The sequence below is a fragment of the Podarcis muralis genome, chromosome 6 (genome assembly GCF_964188315.1).
Source record: "Podarcis muralis chromosome 6, rPodMur119.hap1.1, whole genome shotgun sequence".
Classification (NCBI taxonomy): domain Eukaryota; kingdom Metazoa; phylum Chordata; class Lepidosauria; order Squamata; family Lacertidae; genus Podarcis; species Podarcis muralis.
Genome location: NC_135660.1, coordinates 59,347,706 through 59,361,867, shown reverse-complemented (window position 1 = coordinate 59,361,867; position 14,162 = coordinate 59,347,706).

Sequence of the window (14,162 nt, the reverse complement as noted above, 5' to 3'; positions counted from 1 at the left end):
TGACCCAGAAAAACTCTGTGGACAAACGCCAGCTCTCTCAGCCTGTAAAGCAAGATGAGCACCTCAAGCCCAGAGTCGTCTGCAACTGGACTTAACTGGCAGGGGTCCTTTACCTTTACCTTTTTTTAGTGCAGAGGTAGAGAACCTTTGGTCCTCCAGACATTACCAAACTACAACTCCCATCATCCCTAGCCATTGGCCATGCTTTCTGAGGCCATGCTTGCTAAGCCAGCACCACCAGGAGGGTCAAAGGTTCCCGAACCCAGCTATGCAGGAAAAAAGTTGAACATTGTGAGAACAGAATGCTTGACTTTTTGTCTGATCCAGCAGAGGTCTTGTAATGCTCATGGTGTGTGTGTGTGTGTGTGTGTGTGTGTGTGTGTGTGTGTGTTTTACACACAGAGACATCTGCCACTTTCTCGCTCACTGGGGGCTCTCAGAATCAAAGCCATGCTTCTTACCTAGTATCTGCTCACGCAGTCCAGAAGCATGCTGTGGTTGAGAGTACTGAAAGCTGTTCAGAGACCTAGAAGAAGATGGGGCAGGTCATACTCTCAAAAGTTACGAACTGCTATGAAGGCAAAGTGCTGGAGAACTATAGAGGCAAAACTCTGCAGCAAAGATACAGCCCCTGGAAATAGTCTTTCTACTGTACGGTTTCTGATCCAGTGGTAAATGCTTCCATAAAAGTCTCCTGCCTTGTGTGTATCATGTGTCGTAGAACCGTCTGATTATGACTGATAGCACAGTCAAGCATGAGACTCTTAATCTCAGAGTTGTGGGTTCTAGCCTTACGTTGGGCAAAAGTTTGCTGTATTGGACTAGATCATCCACAAGGTCCCTTCCAACTCTACAATTCTATGACTCTATAGATAACTGAGTATCCATTTTTTAGAAAGAAAGTGTACTATGGTTATTGTAGTAATGGTGGTTTTGCACAAATCTGCAATGCCTCCTTTGATATAAAGTACCTGCAAGCTACTATGTTCTCCATACGTCCAGGAGAGACAGTGGAACTCTGTGATTTGATTTATTTCTTTAGGTGAGAATTACAAGCTTTGTGTGTTAACTAATTATCAGGGATTTCTTGTACCTATTTACTGCATGCCTGCTTAGAGTTCTTGGACGATTAATAAAAGTAAGTGTGGGAGGACAATAGTAAAAAACAAAATCCTGAGGAACATCAATTGTTTTGTGCATTTAGTTGTATAATATTCACAACCACCACCCTTCTTTTCCAGAAGAACTCAGAAATTCTGACTACGTAATTAGAACATATGAAAAACAACATTTGTTGCTATTCTTCATGTGGCTTAATAGATTACTTTTGCTTTGCTTTTCAGTGCATCTCCCACATTCCTTCAGCTGCCTGTGCTTTGTGCTTCTTCATTCTCTACCCATCCCCCTTGAGAGAAGAAGCTGCATTTCAATATTGAAAGAACCACTGAAATTTTAATTGTTGGCTAATTAATTTTCAGAGAAATAATCCAGCAGTTTACTTAGCCATCACAATATACCACAGGAATACAAACTAAGGCTGTGCAAAGTTTTGCATGTAAAAATAGGGAACGGTTATTTCATAGAGCTGACGGCATTATGCATTATAAAAAAATCATCTGCCTGCCCTTATGCATTTATGAGGATCGTTTTAGATTTTAATGAAATTATTCTGACTGAGTAAATCCTTGAACCAAAATTGAAAGGAAGTTAATTTAAGTTTCTCATTTTAAGCCCGGTAAAGTATCAGCTATGGAGCGAAAGGTGATGATGCTTAAATATCTCGACTCCAAAATCAATACAGAATATATTCATAAATTAACAATTACCAAGGACTAAAACATTCATAGCTCAGAATCGCAGAATAATTAAGCCAGGCAAATGTATAATGAGAAATTAATTTTTAATATTAAATTTTGCTTCTTTTTTTTGGAAGGGTTTTGTAGAAAGCTTCAGCACCATATGACAATGAGGTAGCTTCCTGCCGCTGCTTACATAGCCATATATACAGCATGAACTGAATTTTGCCATCATTACTAAAATTACACTTTTAAGGGTCAGGTGGAGGCTAAGCAAATTTAAAGCGAGAGATTTCAGACTGGCTGGAAACAAATACAGATGCATTTATTCATAGTCCTTGAGCAGCTATAATTGTGTGTGATGAGGGATTTCTTCCTGCCTTAAGCTCATAGAGAACAGATGACTAGTTCCTCTGACCCTCAGCCTCCTTTCCTAGCAGTCACATGGCATGATCTCCATCTCAAAAGGGGCTCGGGAAATGGTATAACTATAAAACAAGGATGGGGAATCAGTGGTTCCCCAGCTTCCATCATCCTTGACCATTGGCCATCCTGGCTGGGGCTGATGGGAACTGGAGTCCAAAAACCTCTGGAGTTCCACAGCTTAGCTACCCTTGATATAGAGGAAGAGCAGATGCACACCATCAGTGGGGTCGTGTAATGGATCTGTTGTTGGATTGTGCCACAGCTCTACCCCATAAAACCACTTCAGTCATTAAATCTAGCACGTTGGGGGGAAAGTCAGCTATTCACTTTGATGTGCTAGCATGTGTGTGCGCGCAACAAAGCAGGAACATTCAAGAAATCAGTCCCCTACCTCCTGCAACCTAAAATGGTACAGGATAAAATCACATACACTTGGCCAAAGCACCATTCTCTAACCCACACTGAAGGAACTTCTACCATTTCCCCAATTTTTCCCATGATTGAGAAGCAAATTATGCCTTTCCATGGTACTGTTGTAAACATTGCTCTGGTGTGCATTCTCCACTGAAGTCATTAGGCCTTTCCCCCCTGACAGTGCCCTTTACAAACAAATTGATGCCATCTGGATACAGCAAACAGAACAATAACCAGTTGAAGTTGCTATTTATTCTACTTAGAGCCCCTCTTCAAAAAAAGGCTGCCCCACATTGAGCACCATCATGCAATGTTTCCCTCCCTTTTAACTAGAATAATCATTGCTAAGAGGAGCGAGGTGGCTGAAGAGAAATTGCAAGAGGGAGTAAAACATGACAAAGCCTCCATGAGATTAACATGATTTTTGACAAGAGGACAACCCTAGCAATCTGATTACTTTGTCCCAGTAGTAATTAACACTTGGAAAAGAAGGCAGCTTCTGAAATCAGCTGGCTAAATTGTGAGAGGCAGAAATCAACTGTAACCAATTTCATCTACAGAGAGTGGAAATGCTCACCTGTATGGAACATTTTGCTGGCTTATGTTTCAAGTCATGTATGAAGAGGGCCCAGCAAACAGAGCAGGAAGGAATTAGCTAGCACTCTTTTTTCATTTAGCATACCTCACATATTAGGACTACTCCAAGGCATTTTACACATACACAGTATATATGCAACTGTATACTACATACACAACTGTGTTTTGTGTGTATGTGTGTTAATACACAGCAGGAAAATTAATAATGTGCCTACTGTATAAGAGGGGGGAAAGTGGGGTAGGGTTCAAGGAAGAATCAACTATCTTTCTTGTTCTTTTCTCTAATGCAGAGCTAGTCAACATGGAGTCCACTTCCAACATCTGGAGGGTACCAACCCCCATCATCCCTGACCATTAGCTCTGCTGGCTGAGGCTGATGGGAGTTGGAGTCCAACAACATCTGGCAGGCACCATGTCACTCGCTACCCCTGCGATAATTGCTTTAAGAATTTGTCTTCTATTTCCTGCTCCTGATCATTCATATATAGAATTGTTCAGTGCCAGATGAAAACAATTATTTGAAAAGTTGTGACTGCTGCTACTGCTATTGCTATTGCTCAAGCTTTTCTTAAATTAGAAAACAGAATATATCTAGACAGATAGACAGATTATATGGAATAGACAGACAGGCAGATGTGCAATTCATTTCCACAATGTCCATATGGAAAAGAACAATAGGATTGGGGAGAATACAGTTTTCAATACAGTGGTGCCTCGCAAGACGAAATTAATTCGTTCCGCGAGTGTTTTCGTCCTGCGAAGCACAGTTTCGGAAAAGTTTTGGAAAAGCTTCAAAAATCACCAAAGTCTTCAAAAACCTCAAAAAAGGCTACCACACCGCGTGCTATGAGTTGCTCCTCGAAGTCAAGTCGCAACTGTATTAACGGTGTTAAGAAAAAGGAAACAAACTTGCAAGACGTTTCCGTCTTGCGAAGCAAGCCCATAGGGAAAATCGTCTTGCGAAGCAACTCAAAAAACCAAAAACCCTTTCGTCTTGCGAGTTTTTTGTCTTGCGAGGCATTCGTCTTGCGAGGTACCACTGTACTACATTACTCGGGTCACATCATGCTGGAAAAATATGTTAGGACTTGCTCATTTCTGAAGTATTTAATTCTGGTGGATTCTTTGAAGCAAACCTTAAATAGTGAAATTCCTATAGGTGTCAACTTGGATATAACTCTCATTGAATTCTGTGGGGCTTACTCCCAAGTAAGTGAGGGTAGGCTGCAGTCTAATACAATAGAAATCATTTTGACTCAAAGCACCTTTTCCAAAGCCAGTCAGCAGAAGGCTAGAGTCCTTTTTGTTTCACAAATCCTTTACACGGAAACATGGATATTTATAAGGACAGTTGCTGAAATAACAGTTACCATGCTGCCAACTCTTGGTTTGGGTCTTGCGTTTAACCCAGAGCCTGTGTGAACCAAGGAGGGCTTAAAATGAAAGCTATCAGCCTTTCAATAGTCATGCAGAGCTGGGGTGGTTTGGGATTAGCTAGGGCATGGATAAGGAACCTGTGTCCCTCAATATGCTATTAGACTCCAAGTGCCATTAACCCAAGACAGGCAAGGATGATGGGAATCCAGCAAGGTTTACAAGGCCACAGGTTCCCTGCCTCCGGCAAACACCCCCCCGCCTGCAGCACTTGAACTTCAATTGACCATTAAAAGGGATGCACATTGCAGATAATTAACTATTCTCAAAGATAATACTTACAAGTTGCTTCTACAGCTCTTGATACCTACACACATCAACCTAGCACAGGCATAGGCAAACTCAGCCCTCCAGATGTTTTGGGACTACAATTCCCATAATCCCAGACCTGTTAGCTAGGGATCATGGGAGTTGTGGTCCCAAAACATCTGGAGGGCCGAGTTTGCCTATGCCTGACCTAGCATCTAGGCAGCTGTTCCCAGGAGCAGTTGCCACAACAGTGGACCACTCTTCCTCTACCAGTTTGTGTATCTTCCCCCAATGAGCTGCACACATGCAACTGGCGGTTGTGACCACGTGGCGACATCCTTTGCTCATCCCTTTTCAATCCCCTCTTGGTTCTGTGAGACAGTGGTGCAGGAGTGTGTGGGGAAGCACCGGCCCTTCACTTGCCTGACCTGCTTCTTCCTCCTCTTCTTCCGACCCATCCTGTGCTCCACCCTCCAGCCCTGAAGATTCCCCTGCCTCTGGCTCATGCCTCCTGGCCGGTACAGTTACCCACAAATCACTGACCCCCTCTCCTGAGTCAGAATCCAGACCCCCCCTTCCTCCAGTACCCACTCATTAGCATCCTTCCTGTCCCTGACAGAACTAGGGCTTAGAATCTGCTTCTTAATCATGAATCATCTGCAGAAACGAATCAGAATATTGGCAAACACTGCAAAATACAAACAACCCATTAAACCTGGCAGAATGTTTTGAATGTTCCAGCTTGAATGTAGGTGATGGGAAACTAAACTGCCTACATCAAAGGCAGGAAAATCTTCTCAGTCCAAAGGCTGCCTTTGCTCTTGAACTGTGGTGTCTTAAAGAGAGTCCTTAACCCCCTCCCTTGTATTCTAGCACCCATTTGCAGTTACCAAGAAGATCAATTTACCTGGGAACCTAAATGTCCCACCTTTGATAACTGGTATTAAACCCACAATTGAACAGGCCAGTGGATAGTTAACTGCCACCACCTACTGAATACAGAGCAGTAGGATTTTACTGTGGCTTGGCTAAAAGGCCTAAGGCAAGGTGAGATAATGTAAGCTGCACAAAATCCCCTTAGATAAAAACCCAGTTGTAATTCAAACAGAACAGTTCTTTTTACACACACACACACACACACGGGATTGCAGAAAAACAGACAATAAAATGTGGATTTGATGCACTTTTCTCCTTTCTAGATACCACATGTGTCAAATCCTAGTCTAACACTAACTGCTATACCTCACTGATTTTCTAGCCTTTGATTCTGTTCGCCATTTGGGAAATGAGAGCAGCACATCCAGTGGCAGCCAGAGGGACATAAGGTACTTTTCCAGTTCCTTTGTGACATCAGAAAATGTCTGTGATAAAGCTTTTGGCAGCAATCAACTATCACCATACCCACAAAATCCCTTAGCACACTGCAATATAAATGGCTATTGAACAAATAGCCAACCATATGTTATGCGCTTTTCTCCTCTGTGGATACCTTATTAGACACATAAATTACAGAAGAGACATAAACCCAAGATGTTAAAGTAGACCATCAAACTCTGGTCAGATATATAGCCTGAATCATATAAAGCAAGAACAAGCCAATCTAATATATGTGTAGCAAGCCTTACATGCATACTGGAGCCGATGAAACCACACACATATTCACAGAAGCTGGCTATGCAAATCTGGGGCTAAAAGAAAAAAGCAAGACACCTTGAGGAAGACCCACATGCACAGTTATAAGATAGAAATCTATGCAGTGATAACAACAACAACAATGACGACAGCAGAGGCAGGCAGGCAGGCAGTGAAGGACAGAAATAAGCAATGTTATCACATACAGTCAGTCCATAAGCTTGTTAAGCACAACCTGATTAGTCTGCCACAACCAACCCTATTTACAACTGAGGACTACTTTTCAAAACCATCTTTATGAATCTATCAACTTCAGCTAGTCTCATTTTTCAACTATAACTTTCCTTGATCAGGACACTATACTGATGCAGCTTAGAATAGTATTAGCATTTTTTTACTGCTGCCTCTCACTGTGGACTCATGTCAAGCTAAGTCCCCTAGATCCTTTTCGCGAGTGCTACTGGCGAGCCAGGTGTTCCCCTTCTTATATTTGTGCAGCTGGTTCTTCCTGCCTAAGTGTAGAACTTTACAGTTGTCCCTATTGAAATCCTCCAGTTCTCCAATCTGTTAAGGTCATCTTTAATCCCTATTCTGTCTTCTGGGGCATTCACTACCCCTCCCAGTTTGGTATCATCTGCAAATCTGATGAGCATCCTCTCAATTTCTTCCTCCAAGTCGCTTATAAAGATGTTGAACAATTTAAAATGCCATGTACCGTGGAACTTCCAGAAGGCTATCAGTAGCATGCTAAAAGTAAAGGAGAAGAGATTTGCCGACACACTATTAACTTCACTCAGTCACCTTCAGATATATTACCCTCCAGCCGTCCCATTCAGGCTCTCTCTCCCAGAGAAAACCCCACTGTTCAAGCATCCCAATGCTGAGATCTCTCTGCCTCTCCTTCCTTGCCTCCTCTTCCCACCCTCTTCCGGAAGTGCAAGGTAGATAAACCACCTACAATTGTACCTATCAGAATGGTATGTTTTACTTCAGGTTGGGGGGGGGGAGGTGGCATTCCTGATGTCTGAAATGAAAGAAGGGAGAAGCACAGGGAAAATATGAGGACAACATTATGATGATCCCATCATATAGATAGAGGCCCCATAAAGAGTGAGTCAACGAAGAATGGCAATTCCAGGATCAACACCTAGTATGAAAGCAAACCCCCACTGTACAGTATATTTGAAACCACATTCATTATTATGGTGACATCAAAACTATAAAAGTGGCTCATATTTGCAACTCACAGTTATATGGTCTGAGGCAAGCAAAGAAATGCATCATTTTTAGTACAACTTATTTCAGAATAAAGATCCTCGCCATTACAGCAGCCAATTTATTAAGCCACCTCTGGCACAGTTTCACAAATGCATAAGCAGCACGGGTTCCTATTTCCAGACACCTATCCCTGGTAAATTGATGTGCCTATTCTACCCTCATTTCTGCCTTTTGGGAATTCCAGATTAAAATGCTGTAAGTGTGGGTAGCTGGTGGTGCCGTTCCTTAACGTTTCTCCCCCAAGTTAGTGAGATAGGTATATCCAATCTCTTGTGCACATGTAGGTAAATACATGCACACGAGCACCAAGGCACTCTGCAGCACACAGCCTGCCATTTCACACACCACTGCCAAGTTCCTGTTGGTGATGCCATTCTAGCTATAGGGGTGGCAGAATTGCCTAGAGGTGTGGGTGGACTCCAATTTCCAACAACCCCAGTAAGCGACAGGGATGATGTTGCAGTCCAACCACATCTGGAAAGCTGCAGGTTACCCATCCTTGCTGTGGGAAATTCACAACTGAGCAAGACCTGTATTGGGGACAACCAAAACATCACAAAATGGTGTGCAAGAAGGCAGACACTCTTTTGTCACATTTTGGTTTGCCCTCATAAAAGTATCGCTTAACTGGGAATTTGGAGGTGCTTCTTGCATAAAGGAGGCTTCTTTCATGAAGGAGGTGGTGGTGAGACCACCCCTAAACACTTCCAGTCCTGTTGGGCTGGAATAACTGTAGAAATGACATCAGACAGATGCCTTCACCAACCTCTTTTTGGTGCCTGCTTAAAACATTTTTGATTAGGCAAACCTATCCAGACTTGTATATTGCTGGCATGCATTTTAATCTCTTTAAATGCTTACTGTTGATTTTAATTATATTCTAATGTTTTTAAATACCTATTTATAACTGTTTTTTATGGATAGATTTGATTTTTTTTAAAAAAATTGTAAACCGCTTAGAGGCTTTCTTACAACCAAGCAGTATATAAGTGTTGTGAAATATATAAACAAAGGCTCTTTCAACAGTAGCAACACAATCCTCAGAAGTAAGGCCAGTCGAGTTCGGGGGGTGGCGGCTTGCTTTCAGTAAGCAAGTGGGGTTACTATCACAGCCTTGCTATTTTTCAAGTTCTTTAAAAATTCAACCTATAAAATATGACATTGTCCTGACACTGCAGGGACATTATTTTACTATTCTGTAGTAAGATACATTTGCATGACTATTAGAAGACGGTTATTTGGGAGGACGTCATCTTTATTGCTTGCAGCCAATGAGGACCATAAAGTGTATTTTCCCTACAGAAGCTATTATAATATATTGCTGGTTGTTCATATTGGTTCCCTGTTAAAGTAACAGGATGCTTTTAAGCCAGCTTTTTTATTTTTATATTGCCACACTGATTAATCTAATCTAGCCTTCTGGTTCACAACATTTACTCTCAGACTTGGAAAAACCAACAACTTGGCATTCTGAGATGAAGAACTTGGGTTCCTTCCTCTATGTAGACTAGAAATCTCATAAATAAATGCATCCCGCATCTATGATTCTGTTACCACACTAAGATCTTTAACTGGGGATGGTGGGAGGTGTGACCTTCCCTTAACCATTGAGAAACCATCAACAGACCATTCTGAGCAATTAGCCAGCAATCTCCATAAGGAAAGGGAAGTATGGATGGCCATAGTAGCATTATCTAAACTGCTGTGACAGAGCCCAGGAGAAGAAGCCTGTGTTGTGAAGATATAGCAATAAAGGTAGTTAAAGGTAAAGGTAAAGGGACCCCTGACCATTAGGTCCAGTCATGGCCAACTCTGGGGTTGCAGCGCTCATCTCGCTTTACTGGCCGAGGGAACCAGCGTACAGTTTCCAGGTCATGTGGCCAGCATGACTAAGCCGCTTCTGGCGAACCAGAGCAGTGCACGAAAACGCTGTTCACCTTCCCGCTGGAGCAGTACCTATTTATCCACTTGCACTTTGACATGCTTTCGAACTGCTAGGTTGGCAGGAGCCGAGACCAAGAAATGGGAGCTCACCCCGTCGCAGGGATTTGAACTGCCGACCTTCTGATAGGCAAGCCCTAGGCTCTGTGGTTTAACCCACAGTGCCACCTGCGTCCCCATAAAGATAGTTAGAGGACTCTTTAATGGTATTGAAAATACATATAAGATGGTTAAATGAGCTGTTGCTTTTTTGATGTTTGCCCCTTTGGAATAGACTCATGAGTGTTGTGTTGTTAACTAAAAAACACGATGTTGCCACAAATGTTTTGGACTCCATCTCCCATAGCCTCAACCATCATGGCCAGGAATGATGGGATTTGGAGTCAAAAGCACCAAGTTGGCTAGCCCTGAACAGTCAATTGTTCTCAGTTTTACAAAGCACTTTCTATCACCAGAAGGGAACAGAATTGTTGTCACTGCAATATTACACTGTGCTGCAGAGCTGCAAGGGACAGAATGGAAGGAATGATGCTACCTAGAGCTGAACAATATTAAAAAATAATCAAATAAGTGTATGCATTGCCTAAAGGCAGCTTTGACTGCAGCTTTTGGCAAATGGATTTAAAGCTGAAGTTCTTCTCTGCAGATTAGATTTCCTTGCAAAAATAATTCAAATCTATTCAGTAGATATCCCCTTTTAGTTGGGATTTTGGCTTAGTAAAAATAATTTTCTGCTTTGCAACTTTTATTTTTCCCCCTGCTCCCTGTACTTCTGAAACCATGTTGTGGTTTGCACATGTTACAACTGAACTGCCGCATAATTGGCTACAATGAATTAGGATCTTATTTTCCAGATGAAATAATGTAGCCCCTTCCACTTTTGTCTTTCATATCCTCTTCTAGGGTTGCCCCATTTTGAAGAGCAAAAAAGAGGATGCTATGACAGTCATTCAAAGCAAATAAATGCAATTTGTTTCAAATTTTACCCCTGAAAAAGAGGGTGTGTCCTGGAAAAAGAGGACACATGGTCTTGACCCCATTGTCTTACTTGCCATTCAAATGTTGGTATGTGGAAACATGAGCCGTTAACTTTCATATGTACCTTAATGAATTAAGAGAGAGACAGCGTGGTGCAGTGGTTAGAGTGCTGGAGTAGGACTCAGGAGGATTCAAATCCCTCTCTGCCACCAAGCTCACTGGGTGACCTTGGGTCAGTCACTCACTCTCAGCTTAACCTACCTCACAGGGTTGTTGTGAGGATAACATGGGAAGAAGAAATTGGTATACCATCTTGAACTCCCTGGAAAGATGGGATATGTGCTTCTATGGTTAATTTTGAAAAAGGTTTATTCTTAACTTGATTCAGGAGAGAGAGAGAGAGAGAGAGAGAGAGAGAGAGAGAGAGAGAGAGAGAGACATATAGCGTAGAGTGATAGGAAGTGTTCAGTACAAGTCAGTTTAGTAATTATCCAGCTATTCTGTAAATTTCATGAGATAAAGCAAGTTAATGATTTAGATTCATGGTGTAAGAAGATTAAATTGCACTCAGCAAAATCAATGGGGCTTACTTCTGAGTAGATGTATATAGGACTGCATTGTAAGTCAGGCATTTATTTATATCTGAAATCCTTCTATTATTTTTGGCATCCCATGCTCATGTGCCTGGAATTCATGATAAAAGTGCAAGAATAATGCTCTTATTTTTATTCCTCAATATGGATCTTGTACTCATATCACCCTGAACACTGCCGATATTGATTATCTGTGCAGACTGAAACATCTGCTTAATTTGATCTAGCTCCAGTTCTCTGTCACCATAATTAGTTGACCTGCTTCTGGGGAAAGTGTTCAGAATATTCTAATCAGAAGTGAGAAATTAGCCAAAGCACAAGCCTACAATTTCATTGCCTTCAGTTATTTTGGACTACAACTCCTATCAACCCTGACCATTGTCCATGGTGGCTTGCTGGAGCATATGGGAGTTGTAGTCCAAAATTTCTGGAGGGTATCTGGTTGGAGAAAAGAACGTTTACTCTGAAGCAGGCATAGGCAAACTCGGCCCTCCAGATGTTTTGGGACTACAACTCCCATAATCCCTAGCTAACAGGACCAGTGGTCAGGGGTGATGGGAATTGTAGTCTCAAAACATCTGGAGGGCTGAGTTTGTGTATGCCTGCTCTGAAGTCAACATAGTAAACCACCTTATGTTAAATTACATCAGTCCCTAAACTTGTAAGTGTTTCTTAAAGCATCCATACTTAAAATCTAGTGTGTAATGGGTTGCCACTACAATGGTCTCATTTGCACATCATGGTAATCATAGTTAATAAGCCATAGTTAAAGTTGATGTGTCTCACAGAAGACTACTCAGACTTCAGGTTACTGCATCACAGAAGTTTCTCTCAGCACTGCCAGAACGTTTTAACCTCTGACATGCACCATATTGTATTGGAGGATGGAAAGAAGGGAATTATCTGTTCTTCACAAACTGCAATGCTAGTTTCACCCACATTTTTCAAGCTTCTCTCAAACTTTGATCCTTTTTTTCCTCACATGACTCAGAGCCATCTTCCAATTCAGAAAGGGGTGCTGAGGTGAAAGGGGAACTGAGACTCTTTAAGCCTTATTGAAAGGAAGTTGACTGTGCTAAGCACATTATCAATTATCAATTGTGTTCAGTTTTGTTGCTTTGGTAATCCAAAGCCAGCTTGGGTTTTGTGCTAGTGGCTTTTCTCCAGTGTTAGTGTTATGGTAACATTTTTCTTTATTTCTTTTCTGCAAAGTCTCCCAAGTCCTATTTGAATGTCAATGACCCTTGCGTTGCCTTGGAGACTGCAGTCATGTCCTATAGTGTTTTCAAAGATGCCTGAACAAATGGTGCCAACAGCCCTGAAGTTGTCCCTTCTAGCGGCGAGACAAGTGAAGGTAGTGGAAGCAACTGTTGACAGGCAGAGCTAAAATGCAACAGTGGGAACAGCCAAGCCTTGGTAACGGTTTGATTTTTTTGCCTTGAGAATGGTTTGAATTTTTTGTAAACCAGTTACAAACCTTGGTTAACAAGTGACTTTAACCATAGTTAATAAACCATACTTAAGTATAGGCCCGGGTTTAGATGATCAACTTAACCATGGGTTTGTTGAACCATCTGGAGTTATACTTTAATACCCGCCCTACAATAGCCACTCTTTGACAATATGTTTAGGCTCATAAAGATTCAGACTCTTACAATATATTTTTGTTCTATTATTTGGTGTTCCAGTTACTTCTGCATGAATCACTTTTCAGGAACAGATCCTTGTTCCAGCTGGTGCCACTCAATGAAAACTACCATGATCAGCATGGTATGCAGAGGTAAAGGCAAAGGTAAAGGGACTCCTGACCATTAGGTCCAGTTGTGGACAACTCTGGGGTTGCGGTGCTCATCTCGCTTTATTGGCCAAGGGAGCAGGCATACATCTTCTGGGTCATGTGGCCAGCATGACTAAGCCGCTTCTGGCAAACCAGAGCAATGCACGGAAATGTCGTTTACCTTCCCGCCAGAGGGGTACCTATTTATCTACTTGCACTTTGACGTGCTTTCGAACTGCTAGGTGGGCAAGAGCAGGGACCGAGCAATGGGAGCTCACCCCTTTGCAGGGATTCAAACTGCCGACCTTCTGATCGGCAAGCCCAAATGGCTCAGTGGTTTAGACCACAGCAAGCAAAGCAATGAAGGTAGTTCTAAGCTCTCTTTAGCATAATATTTCCTGATGTGCTAGCTGGTTACCATTGCTGATAGGAGCAATGTGTGGAACTGCATTTATTAGCCACCTACTGGGTTCCACTAAATACTTCTATTTTCTGAATGTGAAGAGGCAAACCATATTTCAAAAGCAGTAAACACCTGAAAAATACCAAATTCTTAATTATAATTTATAGGTGTTCTTCTACTGACATAACGGGGGGGGGGGGGGTGTTTTTGTTTTTTGAGCCAGTGGATGCTTATATGAGTCGAACAGGGAGTGGAACACCCTCTCTGGAGCAGCCCCACAACTCTCTGGAACAAGGGAAGCGAAATCACTGAAAATACCTTTTCCCTTGATGGAAGGCTCTACTGGATCAAGGAGCTTTTCATTAGTGGTGGGACACCAGTTGAATACCATCTATTTTATTCTTATTCCCTGGCCAGTAATAATGAAATTCAACTTGTTGGTTAATTACATTTATCACTTCACACAACCAAAATGAGTTCCAAAGCAATTTACAAGAGATGTAAAGCACATCATTACATAATAAAATATCTGCCAAGTCAGTACAAGTATACTAAAAGTTTTCTTTCAAAATCACCTGAAACATACTTTGTCCACCCCTGTTCCATCCTGAGACTTCTCTCAATCTGGATAGTATAAACAAAAC